The sequence below is a fragment of the Leptosomus discolor genome, chromosome 1 (genome assembly GCF_034619465.1).
Source record: "Leptosomus discolor isolate bLepDis1 chromosome 1, bLepDis1.hap2, whole genome shotgun sequence".
NCBI classification, from domain to species: Eukaryota; Metazoa; Chordata; class Aves; order Leptosomiformes; family Leptosomidae; genus Leptosomus; species Leptosomus discolor.
Window position 1 is genome coordinate 208,137,357 of NC_141391.1, and position 24,063 is coordinate 208,161,419.

General features: G+C 37.8%; 1 protein-coding gene across 5 annotated transcripts in view; it reads right to left on the reverse strand.

The window, feature by feature from the left end:
• CACNA2D1 (calcium voltage-gated channel auxiliary subunit alpha2delta 1) overlaps positions 1-24,063 on the reverse strand; it is a 428,163-nt gene that overhangs the window by 403,714 nt on the left and 386 nt on the right. The gene's annotated exons all lie outside the window — the stretch shown is intronic.

The following is a 24,063-nucleotide window of genomic DNA, read 5'->3' on the forward strand; positions in this document are numbered from 1 at the left end:
TCATGAACTTAGCAGCAGTAGCACAGTCCAAGAAGAATTGCCAGGACCAGTGCATGCCTGAGGAAGATGACAAGCTGAGAGTGAATAAATCCAGAACCAGGTACCAGAACACTAGTTTTATGATCAACTGTCTTCCAGTGTAAATGGAGTAGAATGCTTCTTCTTGCTTTTATTTATCTGTGGAGAAAAGGTGCTTAATCTTTCCAGTTGCTGAAAGACAAGGAGAGGTTTCAGAGCAAACGTGGCAGCTCGTATGTGAATCTCTATCTTTAGTAACACCTGAATCTTGTTCCTGCTAGGACAACTAATCTTCCTTGCTACAAAGCAAAGTTTGTGTCATACAAATATACTTTGTGGTGAACTATTTTAATGTTGGTTATAATGGAGTTGGAGAGGATAAATATTTTTATATACACAGAGACTAGTCTACGGAACGTATTTACATAGTGCCTACTACTTTAAAATCTCAGTGCATTATGACCTGAAATTAATTCAGCATCCCTGTGTCATAAAAAGTGACAACTCCTTGCAGTTCAGAGGAGAGACACAAGGAAATCAAGTGCCAATCTAAGGCTCCAGAGGAAGCACTTGGTTCTTGGATCTCTGCAGATTTAGGCTGCTGCCATTACTCCTTCCTTGCAGGCAGAGAGGAGAAATATGTCCTGACAGCGCAAAGAAGTGCATTGGCTTTTTTTGTCATGATGCCTGATGTCAGAGCTGGGCGAGAGCAGTAGCTCAGAAATTCAACTTTACGTCACATGCTAGTTCGGGAATGAATTGAATCTGCCAGCTTCCTTTACTGGCTAAGTTGTACTGCAAATGCACCAAGGACACAGCCAAGGTTCGTCCCATCTCACGCCTCCACTGGTTTACATCCCTTGTGCAGGAGAAGGGAGCAGCACGGGGAAGAACAGACAGCCTAATGCAGCAGCAGAATCGCAGTCTGGCTGGATGGAGTTAGATCACATCTACAAGAGGTGACAGAGCACATTAAGAAGAAGGAAAAAGAAAGGGAGAGACAGCTAGTGACATCCTCCAGCAAGTATTTTGGAATGCCTCCAGCCATCCTTCAAAGGTGGCCACACGCATGTCAGACACTGCAGTGGCTTCTCACAGCTAGGCGGGCTGTCCAGCAACACTTTCACCCTGTCCAGGACTGACACTCTGCTCTTGAAAGACTCAAGAATTACAGTGGGGCTTGGGGCCCCTAAGATTAATACTTTTCTCGAAACCAGAAAGCATGGAGGGAAACAGCTAACTGACGACGTTATCCCAAGTTCTGCCCATACTGCTGTTCTCCGGTGTGTATTTCAGTCCCTCTAGTCGTCAGGCTGACACTTTGACAAGCGGTAAATGTCTCCTGATGAAAGCCATTAAAAACGTGGTGACTGTTTATAAAGTGCTATGTTTTGGCATGTCGCCCTAAGCCACACTGTATCAACACTGCTCCAGAAGAGATCCTCTTTGGGGCTCTTGCTGGAGCTAGGAATAGAAAAATCTCTGACACCTCTTAAAAGTTGAATGTGCAACACCAAAAGCTAACACATAAAGTGCAGTGAACACAAAGCTGTGCTGTCTTGCCACCCTTTTTCATCTGTCCTTTGAGAGCTATGCAGTTCTGGATTGCAAGGGCTGCAGTCCTTATACAGGCTGTAAAACTGGGAGAAATACCTTAACTCTCTGTCACCTGCTGCATCATAATCACGTAGAAGGAACAATTCTACCAAAGGACATACACAAGAAGCAGTATTTATGTTGCTGTGTGATTAGTGTTCAGCAACTGACTTCTTAATGTGGAAAAAAAGCATATAAACAGTGAAAATATGCAAGCAGCTATATTTTTTCATTAAATTCCTAGCAATTCAGACATCTAGATTACATTCCTTAATTAGAAACCCCAAGACTAGGTTGAGCACATATGATTCACAAGATCTTACAAATCTCTGTTTAAAAAGACTAATTGCAAAACTGGGACCGTCAAGCTGTTATGCTGCCAGGTGGCAACACTCTTCTAGCAAGTGTCCCTTTAATTCTCCCCATCCCATTCCTATGGTTACATAGTCCGCACTACAAGGTATGTAAACAAAACATATGTGTTTGGACAAGCCAAGGTGGGAATCTCTCAGTAGGTGCCTCACTAAGCACTTTGCAGAGACACAGCTCTGGCACATGTACTTTTCGCTTAAGAGGATTTGCCACTCCTGTGCTTCGGCCACCAAGGGATTAATTCTTGAACTAGAAATGGGATGACTGCAGTCAGGGAAGTTTGCAAGCAGGGCAATAAATACAAAGGCTATCAGTGGTTTAAGGTGTGTGGCTACACAGGACAAAGAGCACTTTCCTGGGGGGTTCTAGGCTTCCCTTCCCTCATGGAAGCAGAGTCCACAAAGTTAATACACACATAATTCAGTCTATTCTGCACTTCTATCCATAGCTGATGGGTTTACAGTTGCCCTGGTATTGACACTTCAGTTTAACATCAGATACTACACACACTATTTTCCCCAGGACAGGAGCAAGCAGGTGTCGATTACAACTGATGTCTGCATTTCTAGTGAAGTCTTCCCCGAAAAATAGACAAGGCAGTCTTTCCTGGAAAGTTTTGCTGGGGAGAACATAGTTTACACTGCACTTGAGATTTCATGGCCTATATGAATGTAGATTCACAGGAGAAAGCTATGAACCTATACGAGACCTTCTATGCCTTTTGCAACCTATGCCTTCCACTGACATCTTCTATCCTGGGCGAGCAGTTGGATCAGTACTGGCTCTCCAGCGCCCACAGAGCAGGATGGCATAGCTGTAGCCACTCTTTGCCACGTAAGGGACACTTGGGTAGATCCTGCCCTCTAACCATCATTTGGTGGAAAATGCTGTGCACTGTCATAGGATTAGGCTAAATGTTCTAAATAAATTTGGAGATAAGTATTGAAAGCTCCAGGTCTACAAAGTGTTTGCAAAAAACATACATAATCAGACTATATGCACACAGTTGTTTGATGCTTTATTTTAATAGAGTTTACAATTTGAATTTGTAGGACCTGTTTTCCTGAAGAACCAACACTCATTTTCTTAGCAGAGGTATCTGAGTTTTAGCCTGGAACAGACAAAGTTTTGTTGAGATTGCTACCGTGTAAAAGCAATAGCTTTACAAAGAACAAAAGGAGGTGTCAGAAGAGGTATAGAGTAGGGTTTTTTCATTAAAGAATAATTTTCCTAACTTCTAAAGTAGTCTCAAACTTCAACACAAAGAGAAACATTTAGAAACATGAACCTTCAAAAATTATAATTTTTTTCCTGAAGGAAAGGAAAACAGGAGGCATATGTCCGACCTACAGGTTCTAAGATCCTGTAAATCCTAAGCCAGAAATGACAGAAAAGATGATACTATGCAATTGCCACGGCGTAGGTTTGCACTCAGACATGAAGATCACAGTTCTTCCTTGCTTCTTAAAACCGCCATCCTGCCCATCTGTTTCCTGAACCTTCTACTTTGACAGCACTGAATTTGGCCTCTTCCATGTAACTCTTGTCATGAAGAATCCTATTTCACAGGTTACAAACCCAAAACATTGCTGCACCGAGCAATGGGAATAACACCTCACAAGAGGGTTTTGTTCACCATTACCTTTAAAAGCAGTGACTACAATTCAAAAATGAGGACATATATTACTTTCACTCTATCAAAATACTCAATGTCCCCCACAAGGTCTTAAATGCAAATTCTAGTAATACAAGTACTATCAACCAAGAAAACCTTTTAAAAACTATCCAGCCCTTTGAAAAGTAAATACTTCGTTTGCTTAAGGGGCTATCGTACAGCTTGAGAGGATAATTCTTATGTACCACATAAGATCCCATTATTTATACAGCTAGCTGTTAGTCACAAGTCTGTTTTGAAAACACTGAAGGGCTCCTTCTCTCTGTGGGAAAATCATAACTGACTGTGCTTTTTTCAAGATTTATTCCCTTCTATCTGTAACTCTGCTGTCTGAAAATGCCTGAGGTTTGTGCATCCTCAAACCTGATCGCTCCTGCAGGTTCTAATGACTAGCACAGAGAGGGGAGAGAAAACCTATCTTATACCCTAAATGTGTGCATACAATAGAATCACTTCAAAAACTGCTTCAGAACAAGAGATTCTGAACTCTGCTTCTAGAGTTCCTCCTCTCTTTATTTGGACAAACATATATTTGTATCACTATCAGCACTGCCAACCAACCCTACGTAATGCTACAGATTCACAGTGATTGGTTTTGTTCCACATATTTGGTCCTCAAGCACAATATTACCAAGCATGTAACACGACCAGTGGGTCTATTTTTATTAGCAATCTTAGTCATTCTGCTCACAAAGTACCCTTACATCCTCTTGGTAACCTTCTTACATCCTTAATCCAGTTATAGGCACTATTTCTTATCCCCAACTTCATCCCAGTAAATAGATAGATAGATGGATAGAAAGATCAAAAGATCGACAGATAGATAGCTAGGTAGATGAAAAAAGGATTTTTATTGCTAAGGTAGTTTCCTAACTCTCAGAATCTAAATGCATTTTTTTCTTATATTTTGCTAGAAGCAGTTTTAGTGTGAATTTTCCTGAACAAACACTACTATTTGTTTCATGTAACTTTACAATGTAGGATACAGAAATAGAAGTATTTTCACATAATCCTAATATGGACCTGATTTAATGCCTGTGGAAGCTGATGGAAAAATCACCTGGCCCAACTTTTTATTCTATTTAGAAAATGTATCTAGGCTATGAAAACACAAAGGTTAAAGTAGAGTACATGGATTCTGTCCTGGATAAAGGGCGAAGGAAAACAGTGTAGATATACAGCCACAACACCTCTCCTCTATGTTGTGATTAAAGGACAATGCTCACGAGAGGAGACCACCACCTCTTCTGTCTAATGAACACAAGGCTGGTAAAATAAATTCAGTAGAAAAGTTCTTCCCACTGCATTTAGCAAATGATACGCCAAAGGTAGACAGAACCTAGACAGGTCTCTAGCCAACTAGAAAAAACATAGTGCTACAGCGAAAAATAAATTTGGAAGACTGAGGAGATAATAACCTTCTAATTATTAGATGCACAAGTGTTTTTAAACAAGCAGTTCTGCCTTCCAACGTGGTGGCTCACACCTCAGCAAAGCCATGTTTACCTACCATAGCAGCTGCTGGTGGCAGCTAAAGCTGTGCTCAGGTAGCTGCATTATCAGCTTATGGCTATCCTGGTTTGCTCCTTTGATAAGTCACTGTCAGATCACATGAGTTTGCACTGAAGAATATTCAGTTTCCCTTGAACCCAAAAACTCAAGGTCATAACCAAAACTAGTAGGCTTCAGCGGGTTCAAGTTCTGATCTGAGAAATGTAAAAGAGCTTCTACTCAGAAGGTGCATTAGATGCAGTTTGGATTTTCAGGTACAAAAATGTCAAGAAAGTTAGACCTAACCCAGTATCTCTTGTCCCGAACCTGAGAAAACATTCTTTTCTTGGAAACATCTTCTAACTTAAACCTTTTTACCTTTTCTCAAGGCTAGTCCTGCTATTTTACCTAGCAGCCCTCTTACTTCTTTCTGGGGGTTTGAATTACTCTCCATCAACCACCGAAGCAGACATCCCAAACCCAGTAGAAGCTTGCAATAAATTATACTAATTGATAGTGAAAAAAGAAATAGGGGAACAGGTTGTTTCTCATGGCTGGGTATAGGGAGAACAAAAATAAAAAATATTTTTAAAATAAAAATATTTTTTAAAATACAATTATTTAAAAATAAAAAATATTTTACCAAAAATAAAACCTTACATAAGCATAACAAACCCATGCTATATCTTCCTACAGAATTTTTCACAACCAGACAGACCACATGTAACCACTACAACTATCATTAAAATAGTACTACTGCCTTTCTGCGCCACATAAAGGCACTGACTTCACATGTGTTCCTCTGTTTAACACAATGTTTAATATCCTAGAAGTGTACTACAACCATAAAGCATAAAAACCAAAACAAATCAGTATCAAAAAGGTTCTTCATCACATGCAGCTCACTTGTCACAATTAAATACTGAATTTTAGGATCTCCTCCTCTTCTCTGTAGACTGTGAAAAATTTCCATGAATATTAATGTCAAGTGGCGACAAGGAAGAGAAAGAATTTAAGATGCCAGCCCACAGACTAACAGAAAATATGTAAGTCTTTAATGTAGTGTAGCACCTCTTCTTTTTTTTTTTTCAAATATCCTAATTAGAACTGTTTGCAATGGTAATAGATCAAATTTGGCCAATTTTTTTAAGAATCAGTATTGTGCTGACCTCAACAGAAGCATAAATAAATGTACATCATGAAAAATATTAGTGTGTGTTAAAAATACTTTTATTGGGCACTACAAACATTCAGTACCAGGACAACTGCATTTCTCACCATGCACCTAATTTCTGTGCATAGCAAAGTAAACCCCAGCTAATCAGTACACTTGCAGTTAAATCTGTTCTCCTGAGGAAAAATTCATAAGAAACAGTACAGTTATTTATGTCTGAAAGTGCATTCCTTCAGCTAAAAACTGGAGACTGTACTTATACCTAGTGACAATGTTTTCCCCAATGAGATATGACACCATTAACTAAACTGCTAAAATATGGGAGCTCTTTAAAAAGCATTTTTTTCTCCTTTCCATCCCAAGAGCCATTCCTGACAACTGCCCTTACTGAGACACGCTTGCTTACGGCATTCTTCATGCTATAGGATAACCTGGTTCACTAATAATTTTAAAGAAAGCTTGCAATTGAACAGATTTCTAAATATTTAAAAGAAACACCCTTCTGGAACTTAGCTGGTTAAGAGAAATGCTAAATCAGTACTTGCTGATTGCTGAAGCCAACTGACGGGTGGCTTCTATATTTAGGATCCTCCTTACACCTGTCAAGAGACAGAGACAGCCAGCTAGCGAAAAAGAGTGTGTGCACCAGAGCAAGCAATCCAGAGAGCCATCTCTTGTAGCAAGGAGCTAAAAATAAAAGCAACAATGAGCAATAAAGAAAACAGAGCAAAATCTTATTATTTATATTACCCTGCTGCTCAGTGACATGCTGTCAGCGAGCGCTCCGAACAGGGTACGGACCTCATTAGTTATCAGTGACTCCGGCTTCCCGCAGGAAGCCACAGCGATACTCAAAGCTGGATGCAGTCCAACTGTGTCAAACCTGTGCTCCTCAGGTGGATCTCCTTCCCTGCTGCTCCTTAGCTGGAAGCGCCAGGCCTTTGCGGCAACATTTTCATTCCAAAGTGAACTCCAGCGAATACTCATCCCTGTGCTTAGCAATGTCACTGGAAATGAGCTTTCCGGCTTTGATTGGCATCTGTCTGAACCCAGGCAGCTCACCATTTGCTAATCGGACAGCACTTCTTTCTAAACTGATGATTCGTAGATACGTATGCGAACGTAACAAAAGGAAAATCACGCAGGTTTCTTTAAATAACATTGTGCAACCAATTAATAAAACCATCCTATTATAAAGGCCTTATTTTAAACAGAATAACAGCACACTGCACGTCAAATGGAAGGGCATCCAGCTGCAACAGGAGCTTGCTTTCAACTCATGGATGCTGCCTACCCTCCATCCTTTCAAATATTTGATCTCCCAGTAAGCAGCAATATTTGGGTTTATATAGGTTAAGGATAAAGAAATAGCACTGCTGGGGAAGTAGGAATATCATGCTATTTAAATTTACACACACCCCCCTTTCTAAATGCTTCATGGCAACTCCTAAACAAAGAAACCAAATTTCACCCCACCTTCCCTGACTCATAACAATCATAACAACCCAAGCAACCTTTTATAGAATATCTGATTCACCACCAGACTCCCTGCATTCTTTTTCAGAAAAGGAAACCAAATGGCCTTTAAGTATTCCCCCGTGTTCAACAAACTGTATCTATTACTGGCCAAGCTTAATTTAAGTTTCAGTAACTATTACTTTCTCAGAAAGCAACAAAAAAGCCCTTTTTTCCCATCAATACCAGATGAAATGCATATTTATTTGTTAAAAATTAATGATGTGCACGTCTGGGGGAGAGAAAATGCAAGGTCCTCATGAAGGGTGTTAAATACTCATAAATGTGGATGTTTTGGTTTGGATACATAGCACAGACAGCAACTGCACAGATACGTCTTAATCTTCTCAAAAGTAGCCCTAATTATTTGCCTACCAGCTAATTTTAACCACTAGTCAGTAGTTGCACTTAGCTCACCTGCTGAGTGTACGTAACTAATATCTATGTAGATATTAACCTTAATTATACAGAGGCAAGAGGCAAATGAATATAAAAACACGTGGAAGATAATGAACTTACATTCCACTCAATGAAGAAATAAAGGTACGCGGAGGAAATTTGTATATGATCAACATATGCATGCAGTAGTTCCATATACCTTAATGTCACCGAAATAACTTCAAACTGTATAGGGCAAAATTATGGCTTTACTGACATCAACATGAATTTTGCAATCTACATCCATGCATTTCTCCCATAGTTTAAAAGACAGAGGATTAAATGATTCAATACTTGCAGGAAATCAGACGCAGGGCAAGTCGTTGTGCTTGGTTTGGTGCAGAGTTGTAATAGACGTGCATAGTGCAGACCGATTAGCTAAGGCAAAGATAACCCTGTGATACGGCTAAGATCACACAATTACTAGCAGTTTATGAAAGGACTGTAAAAATTTAGATTTGAAGTACAGTTTATATTTTTGGAAAGCCAGTGTTTTTTTCTTTGGATGTCATGTTGATTAATATTCAAACATTCGTAATTCTGTAGTTACAGAATATCCTACTAGTTATTGCCATCCATCATAATATGAAAATATAATACTGTTGTATAGTATCAATAGTAACGCTAGCGCACAGAAATAAGGTAAAGCATGTACCGACAGTTAAACATACCCCATGCTACTCCCATCAAACCAATACAGCCCTGGTGTGCTCATACAAAGGATGTCAGCCTGAACAGTTGTCAAAAATTCATTGACGCTGAGATACAGAAATGTATGTCTCTTCAACTGACCATAGTCTGAAGACAGAACAGGACCATACTAGATGTACTGTAATAAAGTAATGCATCTAGCTCCTATAAAAACCAGTTATGCCAAATCCTACAAATATATATATATATATATTTTTTTTTTTTACTATTTGTAGAACAACCAGACTGTCCAGAAGCATTCACGTGCAAAAACATCTGCAGGGTATCAACGATAAGAGAGATCTATGAAGTTTTATGAAGTCCTAAAGGGTGACACATACATTTACAAAAGACTAAGAGCCTTGCACTAAGTATTGGGCAAATCACTGTTCTGTCCTATCTATCACTAATGGTGTCACCTATGTCAGAGGTTCTACCATTCTCTTGGGTACTAAACCATACAGACCATTTAATGTCTGCCTGCATTACATGTTTGTCCTACACTAATAACAGCAATGAATATATGGGACAAAAAATTACAGAAAGTGATTTGGCTTTCTTGCATCATGTGTGAGGTGCACACACATTAGTATACATGATATTATCCATGCCATTATTTGTTCCCCTACAGGTATTACCAGAGAAAACCCTCAGGAGACATAAACTATATTGCTTTACCATTACTAGGGATGCTGTTTCCGTGCCAAACTTTCTAAGGATCTTGGTCTCATAAGCTTCTGTCATACAGAATCCATAATAATATGAGGTTTGTTTCCTGATTGGACCTTCCAACTACTACGCTAATAAGAGCAGAGGCAAACATATATGATGCATGCACTGCTGCTGTTTGAGGTCTGTATAGAGGAACACTCAGTCACCTGGTCTGAGATTGTTCGCATACGTCAAATTGAATTGTATACAACAAATTCAGCCATATTAGAAATTATATTCAGGAATGCGTCAGAGATATAATAAGTGATGCAATAGATTCCTTTCTGTATGTAATTTCTATGACTTTTTGAAATTCATTACCACCACACAAAAATCAGGGATGACAGGCCATTTCCATGCAGCTTTAGTATTATTTTGTCCCATAGCATGACAACAGAAAAGGCCAAGCTTAATTTCACTAAAAGATGTGACCTAAGACAAAACTGTACCTAAGTCATCATCACAGTACTTCTTTGGAGTAGGTTGGCAAAAAAGATGTCATATATAGAAGCCTTTAAAACTATCCACAAATCTTCTACTGAAAGACTCCTTTAAAAATCAACTAAGAAAACATAGAATCATTGAAACATAGAACAGCTTGGGTTGGAAGGGAACTCCAAAGATTGTCTAGTCCAACCCCCTTGCAGTTAGCAGGGACATCTTCAACTAGACCAGGTTGCTTAGAGCCTCGTCCAACGTGACCCTGAATGTTTCCAGGGAATATGTTGTATCATGAGTCACTTAGCGATAATTCCTTCAGATGAACTAGCTAATGCAGTAATTGATCCAAACATCTGAAAGTCAAGATCTACAGGAAAAATGTTTTATTGAGAATCATATTATGGCACCACTTCATACTTCTACCTTCTAAGTAAACTTAAAAATGAAAAGGCTTTTGGTTTTGGGGTTTGTTTTTTAATAATATAACTGTTAGAAAGAAAACAGTTGAGCAATGGAAAAAGTACTGTCCTGCTTTTGCAGATTTCTCTTCAGGCCAAATTTAGAAGCTTAACAGTTCAGAAGAATGAATTCACAAGCTACCTAGTTGTACTATAAAAGCATTGTGTATATTTGATCTGAATTTTCTGTACCTTAATTTGTAGGTTAAATCTGCAAAGCAGCTGATAGCCTGACTAGCCACTCATCTTTACCATAATTCTAATAGCAATTTGTATTCAGACTTTTATTCTGCTCTGATATTTAATAGCAAAAATCAGCACTTACACAGCATATTACATGTTGAAAGCATTGTCCAAACAATTTTCTATGCCCTTTTGAAGAATTCACAGATGAAAGAGAAAACTGGGTAAGAACAGAAAAACAGGCCCTGGAACTCCTGTTTTGTTTTTGTAAATAAATAGCTTGGAAGCGTTAATCCAGCCCTGATTTACAACTTTGAAGCCATGTGAATTCAAACCATATCTAGTTTGAGAGGCACAGAATGAGCTTTTCTTCTAAAAAATGTAAGTGTAGCAATGATAAGGCATTACATCTGTATGAAGGCAGACAAAACGTGGGGAATTATTTCAGTTGAGAGAAAAATCAGGTGGCCATTAAACTGCTGGTTTCAAAGCTCCTGACAATTTTTTTACTGTATCATTTCAGCATCATTCCAGACTCTCAGGAAACTACACAAACAATGTAAAATAGCAATACTTCACTGTAAATAGCCCTTATTTTTTATTGATTTTGTTTAGATAGACATTGATCGCTAAAAAGATTGTGTAATTTCTCTATTCTGAAAATAGACAAGATTATCAGCCAAGAAAACCTTCATTAGTTCATTATCCAATTTTCCCAGGTGAAAGAAACATTGCATGAAGGATGTGTGTCTACGTCAAATCACATAGTAACAAACTACAAAGTGGAATCTATCAAAATTACTGTTGAATTAGAAGCTTCGTTCCACAAAAACAAACAAAACTGTGTAGTACCTCATATAGTCTATATTTGCCTATCATATATTTGTTTAAGGACTCTGCACTAAAACACGCTTGCAATACTGCAAGTTAAAAAAAAAAAAACAAACCCACAAAACAAACAAAAACGAGGTTTATTTTATTACTTTGAAGATATTGTAGGCATGTTTCATAGTATGTAAGCAAAAACTACTTCATTTTAAGCAGACTTTGAAAGTCATTTTGCATATGATGCCCAACTTTCAGGTTATCTATTTGGCTATTAAGAAAGCCTTAAATAAGTTTTATCCAAATATACATTATTAAATGTCAGTATATGAAATTTGGATCTGGTACACTAGAAATCTAAAATTCCAGGTATTGGTGAAAGCTTTTAAATTTGGATACGGTTGCTCCCAAAATCACCACAAGATTAAATACAGAGCTAGACAAACAAGAAGCACGATTTTCTTACCCACGCAGGTAGCTAGAACGGTCAGTATTCCTGTGGCATACTGCTGACATTTCCTGTTCGTTAATTTTCAGGGAAAATCCCAGCTATGAAGTAGTTCCTGCCTAGTAAAGGGCTGTACCAATTATTGAAGTCACGCAGCACAAAAAACAGAGAATCAGGCAGCAATTTCTCTGTTAGTGTCCTAACAATAGAAAATATCCAAACATATCTCAAAAACATCTCTTTGCGTAGCCTATCTTTACCATAGCTTTTGGGTTCAAAGAATAACTTGTGGCTAATACCTTACTGTCAATTCTCAGAAGCAAATGCTTCTGCAGTCTCTCCATATAGTAGAAGTTATTACAAGGTTTTCATTGCCAGAGACAATGTATGTCTACAAAATCCACCTGTCATGTTAGTCTTACATTGGAGTTGCATTTTGAATAATTAACTATAGAAAAAAAACCACTTATTAAGTCAAAATCATAAAAGCTGTTAAGTTAAATAACCAAAATAAGAATTCATCTGCACTTTAATGTAAACATAATTCTGCCCTTGTACATCTATTTCATATACTTAATGAAACATGTTTCCAGCAGGAAAAAAAATAGTTGATTTTGTAACAGAATATGGGACCACAATGAACATGTATAAGGAAAGCAATTTCAACATCTTGCATTTCCTAGTTTTCAAATGTTTAGCTTTACAATCAGATAACTTACTTTTAACTCAGATTTTTTTTAAAGACTGAGGGGCACTTTATTCTGTAAACAGATTACTCCCATGGAGAGCAATGGGACAACTGGAGAGCAAAATACTATTCACTATAAAGAAATAGAGCCCAAGGAAATTAGATATGTGGAACAAAATATTTAATCACTGGTGTTTAACCTGTGCTTGTGAAGCTGAAAGCATCTCTACTGAATACATAAAGTGTCTGTAGAAGCTTTGTGTCTTGTATATCTATAATAGCTGAGCGTTTTTGTGCAAAACTACCTTGCAGGCCATGGAAGTATTTTGTTCTGTAAATAAATGTAGTTATGAAAGGAAAAACCACTATCAGCAAAATACCTGCAGGCAAAGTATTGTTCTATACATCCACTACAATATTCTTTACGGCCATTTGTTAATTGTATCTCTCACCATCCATGCAAGGAAGCAATGGTTGCTTTTAATTCTAGTTCTGCAGACTGGAAGAGTCTATCTGTACTAAGAACATTTACACAGCAGATGAGTAAAGGTACTGTCCAAGTGCTTCTAACAGCAAAGCAGCTATCACATCAGAATTTCACCTCATGTCCCCATAAAGTTCCAACATCATCTTTCAGAGTAAACCCAGCTTCATTGGAAAAAAAAGTATAAAGTTTGTCTGTAAATTTCTTGCTGATTTTAAACCTAATTACCTGAAAAATCAAGATTTCATACCAGAAGATGAATAAATTATTCGGTTGTGCATAATGAGGGGTTAAAATAAATTACTTCTATCATTCTACCATTCCAAATTGCAGTATTGCGCTCTAGAAATAATTGCTTAAGAAAAAAAAAAAAAAGCAAACACATAAAAAAGTAAAGTTCTGAAAGCCAGAAAGCCACTTACAGTTATCCTGCACATTACTAGACGTTGCAGTATTTTGAAAAGGAAAGTATTTCTTCCTTACAATTCCATACTTACATAAAATTGTGCTTGTTCCTAATCTGGGGGAACATTTTTCAATGCCTTCCGGCACATTAAGGAATTCTTTTTTACACGGACACTTGCTCAGTGGGGCACAGGCAATGAAGTGGTGTCAGAGCTTATCATTTAGAAGGAAGACAAATGACCACATCTGATATCACGCATGGTTTCTTTGTGATATCTTACTATTCCCCTCTGTATAGCCTAATATGACCATGTATTACATTTTATTTTATATAATTTTTACAATCAGGCCTTGACAGTGATGACTTATTCCATTGCGATGAAAACTGTATGTGTTTAATCAGAAATTATTTTATGTGGATTCATCCTTGCACTCAGGATTTAAATGATACAGGACTGATACTCATTTTGCTGAAATTACACTGGTGCAAAGGAGGATGAAATTGGGTACCTAATCATTTCCAAAAGACATTTAGAGTATATCCTGAGACATGATCTTAGTCATGCAACAAACCAATTAATTCTTCATGTATTTCTAATCAGTTAAAAGTGACTATAAGGACCAGATTCTGCTTTCAGTTACCACAAAGCTTTTCCCCATGTGTATAGTATAGTGAAATCTCCTTCAGACATGTTTCTGCACACATTAGTGATTCTCTCCCAGCTAACATATCTACCCATGTAATCTAAAATGTATTCACAACAGCTAAAAGTCTAATCCAAGAAGATGATAAGGCAGGAAAAGTGGCTTGGTAAATACCAAAAAAAAAAAATTGGTAAGGACTGCACTTCTGTTGTTACTATTTGTAGCAAACCAAAACGATTGCAGTGAAAACTATGTTACTCCTGCTTGAAATCTTCACAGCCTTGGTGATTATCAGGTAATTAGTGATTGCTAACAATCATCTTAGGCATGCTACTAGTTCATAAACATAAATAAGTTGATGCTGGACCACCTAACTAGCACTAACTATGTACTTTTATGACCATCTTTCTTACAGAAGCAGGACACCTTGCAATGTGCACCACATCTATTCAAGCAGGATGACAATTGGGGTGTCATTCCCATTTTAGAAATGGGAACAGAAGGAATAAACCCAGCAGTAGCCAGCACTGCAGAAGAAGCGGGTAGCACATTATGTTAATGAACTCAAGTGCCATGAGCCCTTGGCTAGTATTGTACCCATCTATTGCCTCTGTTTTAATTAGAAAGTACGAAATATTCACAGTACAAATTTCAGACAAACGGGGCATCTAGAGCTCCAAGTGATTTCAACAGTGAGAACAACGATTTGCAGTGTGGCAAAGGAGTGCAACTAGCACGCAGCGTTGGCATGAGTCAGATATGCTGGCTTCTTTTCATGATACTGTCTGCAGATTTTTGCTGACTCCTGTTAGTTTCTAAAAATGCTGTTAAGCTTATGTTTTACAATCTGTGTACGTCCAAGAAGAACAGATCGTGGGGATTAACTTCTTCTAACTCCCCAGTCTCAAGTTACCAAAAGAAGCAGATATGATGGTACCTTTTCTACACAGATTCTATTAAAAAAAAACCAAAAAACAAAACAAAAAACAACCTTTGAGAGGTATTTGAGAGGTAAACCAAAGGTATTATCCATCCAGGAAAGGTCTGGTCATGCAAGTTTCTGAGGTAAGGTGGGAATATAGCAAACACAAATCTTAATAAACAAGGCTCAACAGCTTAATAACACTTTTGAACTACAGAGGCCTTTAGAGGCATTAGTTAACAAATTAATCTCAACAATAAACCCTTGCCTGACTAAATGATAAGATACTGCAGTTTCCTGCTTTACAAACAGAAATTAGTGTGGAAAACTAAGGTACAGAACTTGAGAAATAATGTAAGGCAGATAAAAGGAGGCAGATAATAATAAAGAGAGACACATAATGATAAAGAGCTCAGCCAAGATACACACAATTCAGAATGTACATCATTGAAAACAAAATCAGAATAATTCTGATTAAAGTAAATAAAAAAGCTTATTACCTCTTCTATCTCTGTTCTTTTTCCTTTTTTTTTTTAAATTGGTGCCACTGAATTCATTTATGAGAAAAGTCTCAGATCAAGAAATACTTGCTGCAGTAGGAAATAGACACACAGCTAACCATCCTAACAAAAGATGGTGCAAGAAAGCTTATTGCTCACTTCACTCAATTCCCATATTCTCTCTCCATGCATGTCTACAGGTATGTCACTTCACTTTAACCTGTCTTTGAAAAAAAATCTAATGGACTTGTTATGTCCATATGTAAAAAGAATAAAATTACATACAAGATTAACAGAAAATACGGACATTCAATAATCTCTGCAGGAATTAGTCTAAATAGTGTACTATGTATTATATTTTATTCTAATTCAATCTACTAAAATAAATCAGCCAGGTAGTGCCAAAAAAACCAACATCTGCATTGACTTCTGCATGAGAAACACCACATTTGTGAATTAAACACAAAACAGAGTATGAACATATTTCATAGGGCAAGGCACTCCCCAAGTAAAGAGTATTGCCTCCAAGTATATGGCTGTATTTAGGATCAACAAGACCTCTACCAAATAGACTATTCAAACCCATACTGGGGGAACATGATTACAAAATAAACTATTCATCCCACTAGTCCACATCAAAATGTCATAAATCAAAACTTGCCTTTTAATGGGCTGTTGAACTTATCCCTAGTCTAACGGGATATTGGATCTGCATGCAGGAGTAAGTTATTCCCATGTAAGAGTGGGATAAGGAATAGTAAAAACCCTAACTTTGTAATTCATACTTCCAGTCATCTCTTTTTCATTACTCTCCTCCTTCCTGAAGTATCGATAAAAATGATTCTTCCAGCTCAGACTGCAAAATGTTTCACTTAATAATCTTCGACAGAACAGACCCCATGGCTCAGTTTCCTCCTATGGAAAAGCCTGGAATTTCTAATCAAGAGTCAGCACAAGCCAGGTGTGGCAAATTCCTACTCATTCCAAGACTGAGGAAAACTTCCCTTTCACCAGTTTGTTTAAGACTACCTTAGTGCAGAAAGAAAAATGCAGCATTGTATTAAAAGTGACAATTGAGAAAAATGGCATGCCTTGACTTAGGCCTTAGTCCTGCCACTCTTACCCAGACAACCTTTATAAATTTATTTTTTCCCTACTTGAAAGAAGATTTAGTCCATGCTTAGCAAAATATAAAAAACCCAGTAAAGATAAGGGAGGGAGAGATGATATTGCTGGGGAATGTTTTAAGCTTTTACACCAGTCTAGTGGGGAGCTGCACAGGAGAAACACGAGCACCTGAGTTAGAAAAGTGCTTCTCTGTTAAATAAAAATTAACATAATTTATCATCTGATTGCTACAAAAACTAGACTGTGGACTCAGCAACTCCTTCGTGTTCTTATTTACTTCACGAATCAGGTCAAAAGTGAATCAAAAATTATTATAATGGATAAATTTGAAAGTCTTTGCTCATAGACCTCACCTGAAGCTTTATATGCATAAGGGCTGAAAAAAGGACAACTGATCCAATATATACCTCTGTGTTAAAGACAATGATTGCTGTGCATATGATCCATAGGACACATTCTTTTAAAAAACGCTCTTTTTTTTCTGCATTCCTGGCCTAACATTGATGGCTCTGGAGAAACAGAGGAAATCTCAACAATGAAAAACACTTAAATCTCTATGTAGAAAATCTGTTAAAAAGTCAGACTACAGTTCTTGTCCTGAGCAATTCTCAGATGAGGAAGAGTGAGGAAGTAGTTTAAAAAGAGGCTGAAAAATCCAATACAACATTTTTTATAATAGTCAGCAATATTATAACTTCACATTCATATTCTACGGATATTTCAGGCCTGCCTCAGATTAAAAAAAAAAGTCTGATTTTGAATTACTGTAATTAACTGCAAAAGCTTGCTGATTTGTTGATGCAAAATAATGTCAATCTTTTTCATAAACTTGTTAGAATCTTTGTAAATAAATAGCAAAATTATATTAGGAACAGAAATGCAGCTCTTTGTCATCAGTTTGCTGTTGGCGCCCACAGGAAGGTGTTGTAAGGAGGAAGACAAGCGAAAAACCGCGGTCCTTTCCCTAACATCATTAGTGTAACATTACCAAACGGTGAGCCATATTCTTATCATAGTGTGCTTATGAAAGAGGGAGTATATTTTACATTTCACCCTGAAAACTTATTAAGTCTGGAAGGAAGAAAGGTGTGAAACGTTGCTTAGAAGCAGAGTAGGTCAAAAAATAGTTTGGAAAGCACTAGAGAAGGGAAAGACAAATCCCTCTTGAGCTGAATAGCTGCAGGCATACGCCATTAATTTTTAGCTATTAAAAAGTGCTGAGGCATAGTTTGAAAATCTTAACTCTTACACTGATTTTTTTTTTCTGAGAAGATCAACGGGACTTTTTAATTTCAGGGTACAAGCAGCATAGCCTGGCCCTAAATTGAGAATATCCAACCCATGAACAACACTGAAGTTAAACGCAGTTGAGAGTGATTTCACTATCAGCGTTACGTATTTGCATCTTAAACGTGAACCACTGCCACACCACTACTGTGTGCATTTATAGACATAAAAATCATATTTTGGAAACAATAGTGATTCCAATTCTCTCTTACTATCGGAAATCAGGAGGGAAAGAAGAATCACAACGCTCCACAATAGCAGTGACCAATTTGCTGTAGTAAGCAATGGCACAACTGATGCAAAACCCGTCTCTTGGTCTGATCCTACAGAACAGAGCGTTGCCCAATATACGCTTGAGAAAAGTTAAGTGGGATCAGGCTATTTAACAGATGCAACACGAGAAATAAATCAGACCTGTAATCTCAAATGTCAATCATTTAAGTATTCATTGATACCTGTCTTGCAGCAGCTGTACACGGAATGAAAAAGCTGATGCAGGAAGGGGCTAAGAGTGATCTGAGACACAATGCGCAGGTGCTGCCCAGGGGTGGGGGCAGAAATGCAGTTATTATTTTGTGCTTCTTAAGTTCTGTGTATTTTCAAGGTGCTAGATATGTTTTAGCAGGACACTGAGCTGTCATTCTTTCTATCAAGAAGTTTGATTTGGCATTTGTAAAAGGTATAAACAAAGTATGGCATCTGGCTTTACCAAATCATAGCTAAGGTCCAAAAATTTTATTCCAGTGTTGTGTTCTGGTAAATCTTTTCTCCTGTTAAAGTGGATATTTTAACAAGGCAATAGAAAACAATCTTTTCTGCAGTCCATAACATCAGATTTTGTCACTAAGGTCTCTATAAGCACTCTAAGCACAACACGCATCCCAAGCACAAAGGGATCGAAAGCTCCTATATTGCTGCAAAGAAGTACAATCTGGGGCCCTATTCTGCTTCTACTGTGGTCAACAACAAAGAGAATGAGTCATTTTCCTCTTAAACTACTAAAATGCTCCTAAACTGCAACCCCCATCTCGCAGAGATTTAAGTCAAACATTGGTGTAGAAGATAATAAATACTACCTTGGGTAAAGGATTCTCGCAGAAGGGAAGAAACACTAAAGGCATAAGCACGTCAGATCACAGTTAGCAGTGGGCAACTATAGCCTGTTTTGTTTCTTTGTTACAAGAGATTAAAGCAGTACTAATTTGAACCTGCTTCCATCAATTTAAAATGCTCTGCTAGATAAATATTTTTAAGACCTGTACAACGGGCCTTCTATTTAACAATGAATATGTTTCAGACTAATGTGCTGCCAAGCTCCAGCTCTCTTTCTAGCAGCTGAATTCTTGGATAAAATCATTTTGCAGGGTATGAGCAATACAGTTCTGAAAATAGCATCACTGCAAAATGAAAGATGGCAAGAACCTCTACAATGCTGATTTATTTCAATGAAATTTCGTCTCTTATGGTCAGCATCTATATCGATGTTTTCAGCTGAATTTTCACACCTAATAAAATGCAAATCTATATAATCTCTTAATTTTGAGGCCTCAGCATAAATGTCCAAAAGGGAAACAGAAAAAAAAAATAACCATTCACAATTTACACCATAAAAAATGTAAAACAGAAAAATGCTTTGTGGATCCAAATAATTTGCATTTATCATCACTACATGTACAGAGACAATCACAAAAGGAAACCAACACCAATCAACAAGCTGTTTCACACCTATCTTTAAGTGTATTTCTACTAGAAGAATGGATTGGAGCAATACTTTTTAAAATATCAGTATGATTATACACCTTGCATAATGCTCAGCATTCAGACATGTGCTGCGAGAAAACACTAAGAGGTGATATTGTACTTCCCTGATTCTAAGTAGATGACATCTTTTGGCTTTCTTTCCAATTCACTGTTGCGAAGGTACACTTCGGCAGATTATTTTTTTCCTAACAATGAAGATTTTTAAATAGATTGGAAAATACAGTTTTCCATTGAAGAGGATCCTTACATTTTACAATCCATTAACGCAGCTGTCTTTTCTAATTAACATCAGCAATAAAATTGGCATTCTTCTATCAAGACTTTATGCTAAAAATGAGATTATAAGTATATGAGATATGTCAAAACCCCTAAATCTGACAGACAGTAAAAAGAGATGAAAAGAACACATCATAAATACCTTCTACCTACATTCGGTCACTGATTTTATACAGAAAGCGACGCTGTGTACCAAGCCCAGCTACATTCTCAGCAAGACCTACACTTGTTAGGTCCATGTGCAAAACCCAAAAATACAAATGTCCCAGTTGTGCAAGCCCTAATTCATATGACTCATATAGACTTCCCTGAGCTGTCCTAATGACACCAAAACAGTAAGGATGATTCACGCAAATAAAAAACGGGACTATACAACTTCTTTTCTAAAAATTTCCTGCCAGCATACATATATATATGTTCATATGCATAATATTTTTATCCTCTTTATATTATTTTTATCTGCAGATGTTTTACACCAATTCATCTAAGTAGCAGATCTGTCTTGAATATAACGTATAATTTAATCTCTACATACAGAACAGGTGACTGAGGAGGAAAAAAGGATGAAAGATAAAGGAAAGAGAGAAAATGAGTGGGGGAGGAAAATTAGAGAAAATAAAATAAAAACAGATATTAAGCTATATATATATATATATATATATATATGATGTAGTTACAGAAACAGTACCATTGATATTGAAAGGCTTTATCTGTAGGTTTATGAAAATTAAAGTATGTTTTGGTTTGTTGGTTGTTTTCTCTTTTTTAATCAGTACAGACAGGCTTATCATCAGAAAGAAGGAGGTTCATCTTTATATTATACATTACTCACTATCAGTAAAAATTTCAACACTGTGTCAGAAGTATTCTTCAGAATCGCAACATATTTTTAAACTCAAGACTATATGTTTTGATGCAGTAGAGATAAAAGAACAGATAGAGAGTCCTATGCTACCTGTATCAGGAAACATACGAACTACATTTAATTAATAGTTGTTGTTTTTTTAAGTCTCTATAGATGCAGGTCATAAATAAATATATATGGCTACAAAGAAAGAAGTGCTTTGCGTGTTGTGTTAGCAGTAGTGTGGTTATAGTGGCAGGAGTACTATATACAACAATATTCTCATATAAGTGCAAAATATCTGCTGTGCTGCATGTATATTGAAGTATTTGGAGCTGCTATATTAAGAGCATGATACCCTGTATAACACATAATAGATCCCTAACACATGATACAATGAAAATGATACATTTTAATGAAACCTAATACATAGATCAGTAGCTAAGGCTTGTAGCTAAAGATCAAGATGTAATTACCACTACACTTAAACAGTCCATTTTAAAAAAATCTTCAATATTTGTGGTGAAATATTCTAACACAGGGAGCAACAAATGCGATTATACCACCTGCTCAGATTTTCCATGAAAAATTAAAGCTCCCGATTCGTGCGGCACAATCCTTCACCTGAAATTCTCTACACATTGTGGGGTAAGTATATCGGAGCCTTTTTGCCTTGTCAGAAATTAATCAAGTGACTGAGATTCTATCAAACAGGCATTGTTTAAACCTTCAGCGTTTTTTGCTGAAAATGTTTCTTACTTCTACACTACTGTACTGGTGGTAAAGGCTTCAGAATACTGTACTGGTGGTAAAGGCTTCAGAATGTTTTAGTAAAAGCACGTGTTAGAGTATTTAGTGATGAAGAAGGAACAGATGACTGAAGGAAAAGTGATTGTACAATAATGAGTTGTTGATGAAATCATGAACTACATAGCCCTGAATATGCAGATTTTTCACACAACAGCTGAGAAATACTGCTTCCTCAGACCAACTTTTTAACTGAGAGAAAAAGAGACTGAAAATAATGGGGAGAAAGCAGGTGGCTAAAAACATAAGATCAGCAAACCTTCAGTTCTTCAATTATTAACATCCTTTCTTTATTCTCTCCTTTTTTTTTTCTTATTTTTAATACTATTAAAAATATAAAATCTTTCATGTTAAGGGCATTTGCGTCACTTCTCTTTGTTCTTCCCCATTTCTAATCTATAGTAGGAAGCAAAACACTGCTGTCAAGTCTTAAAAAGGAATCCTTTTTAAGAAAAAATCTTTTTTCTTTCACCTGTTACATCATTACTTTTTGGAAAGCAGCTCTCCCTGCATCAACCTGTTGTGCTGCCTTCTAAATAAACTAAGCCTTATTTGCACTTTGATTTAATTTCAAAGGTGAAACATCACTATGAAGGATGGACGGGTGCTATAAATTGTTTCTACAATATTTCAATGGAATAATAATGAGAAACAAGAAAGCCAACAGCAAGCAGATTGTGTAGAACATGGAAATCCTGTTGACTAACATCACATTCTGAATTACTTAATCATAGGCATAGTTATAATTAAAGTTATACTATATAATATGTTTCCCTGTTGACAATTTCTATTACCATGACTGGCAGAAAAGGTAAATTCTGAAGGGAATTATCAAACATGGACAGAGGGACAAAAATAGTTTTAAGGAAGTATCACATAGCATTATGCTGAAAAGTGATCCAGACTTCTATTTGAAATTACACAACATTCTTTTAATACAGTATTTTTTTTTATTTCACTAGGTTCCGTATTTCTTTCTCTTTTAAAACTAGAAAAATCTATGTAGAAGATAAATTGTAATTAGTTGTGTACAATAACCTTATCAGCTCAATAACAAACAGTAAATACAGGAGCTCAAACACAAGAAAAGCACTGAATTAAAAAGCCCTGGCTTTGTATTTTGTCCCTCTTGCTTCTACATGGCACATCTTTATAAGCTGCCACACGAGAATATTTCAGAAGGTAATTTTCCTTTCAATGAAAGGCTATATTTATTCAACTGAGAGGATATTAAGTGGTTATTTTACACTTATCTTTGTATTCCTTTCCTTCATTTAACTGTGTGAGCATCCCTTTAAGTCTTTCATAATGGTACCGACACTCAGAACTGAATCCAATTATAACAACCCACCAGCAGTACTAATTGGTGAAAATGCGTTGCTGGTAATTGCTGTAAACTCATCCTTCTGCACAGGATGAGCGAGGGCAATAAATTCTCCCCAGCGTTAAACAACAGGGAAGACTACCATTAGCACTGTTTTTCTTATGTAAAATGCATTAAAGTGAGTCACCCACTGAAAAGTTATCTACTGGTAGCTTTAACCCAGATTCAGGGGCCAAGGTAAGTGCTTTGAGAAAAAAAAAAAAATAATAATAACGTGAGGAAGAAAGAAGAAAAAGGAAGAAAACACGGTCATTAGTCCGTAGTGTTTCGGTTTTCCAGCCTGTAAGCGAATCTCCAATACGTCGCACTGGCTTATTCTGGCCTTTCCTTACTGACATGGTGCGGTCCCTGCACCGCTCCGGGCAGCGCTCCCCCCGCCCCGGTACGCGCCCCGCGCTGTCGGGATTTCCACCCTACGGCCCCGCAAACCACTGAGCCGCGAGCACCGAGAGCGTCCGGCCGCTCCCGCAGCGGGGACTCCCGCAGGAGAGGTACGGACCCGCCAGGCCGGCCCTGCGGGAGGCAGCTCCGCAGCTGCGCGGCCTGAGGGGCGCCGGACCCCTCCGCCGCGGCACCCCCCGCCCCCCCCCCCCGGGCAGGACCCGGCCCCGCCGCCGCCGCCGCTCCAGCCGCGGGGCGCGTCCCGGCCGGAGGGCGCCGGACACAGGCGGGCAGCGCCGCGGTGCTCGCCCGCCCGGCTCAGGTGCCTGCCGCAAGAAAGGCAGGAAAACCTGCCTTTGGCCTGAATTTAAATACAATTGCGAAAGTTTTTATTTTTTTTTTAAAGTCCAGCCAGGCTGAAATAACCTTTGCGGGAGGAGGGGGCGGGCTCTGGGTAACTCGAAACTTTCCTCTCCGGGCGGCCGCACCGCCGGGGGTGTATTTAGAGCCGGGTCT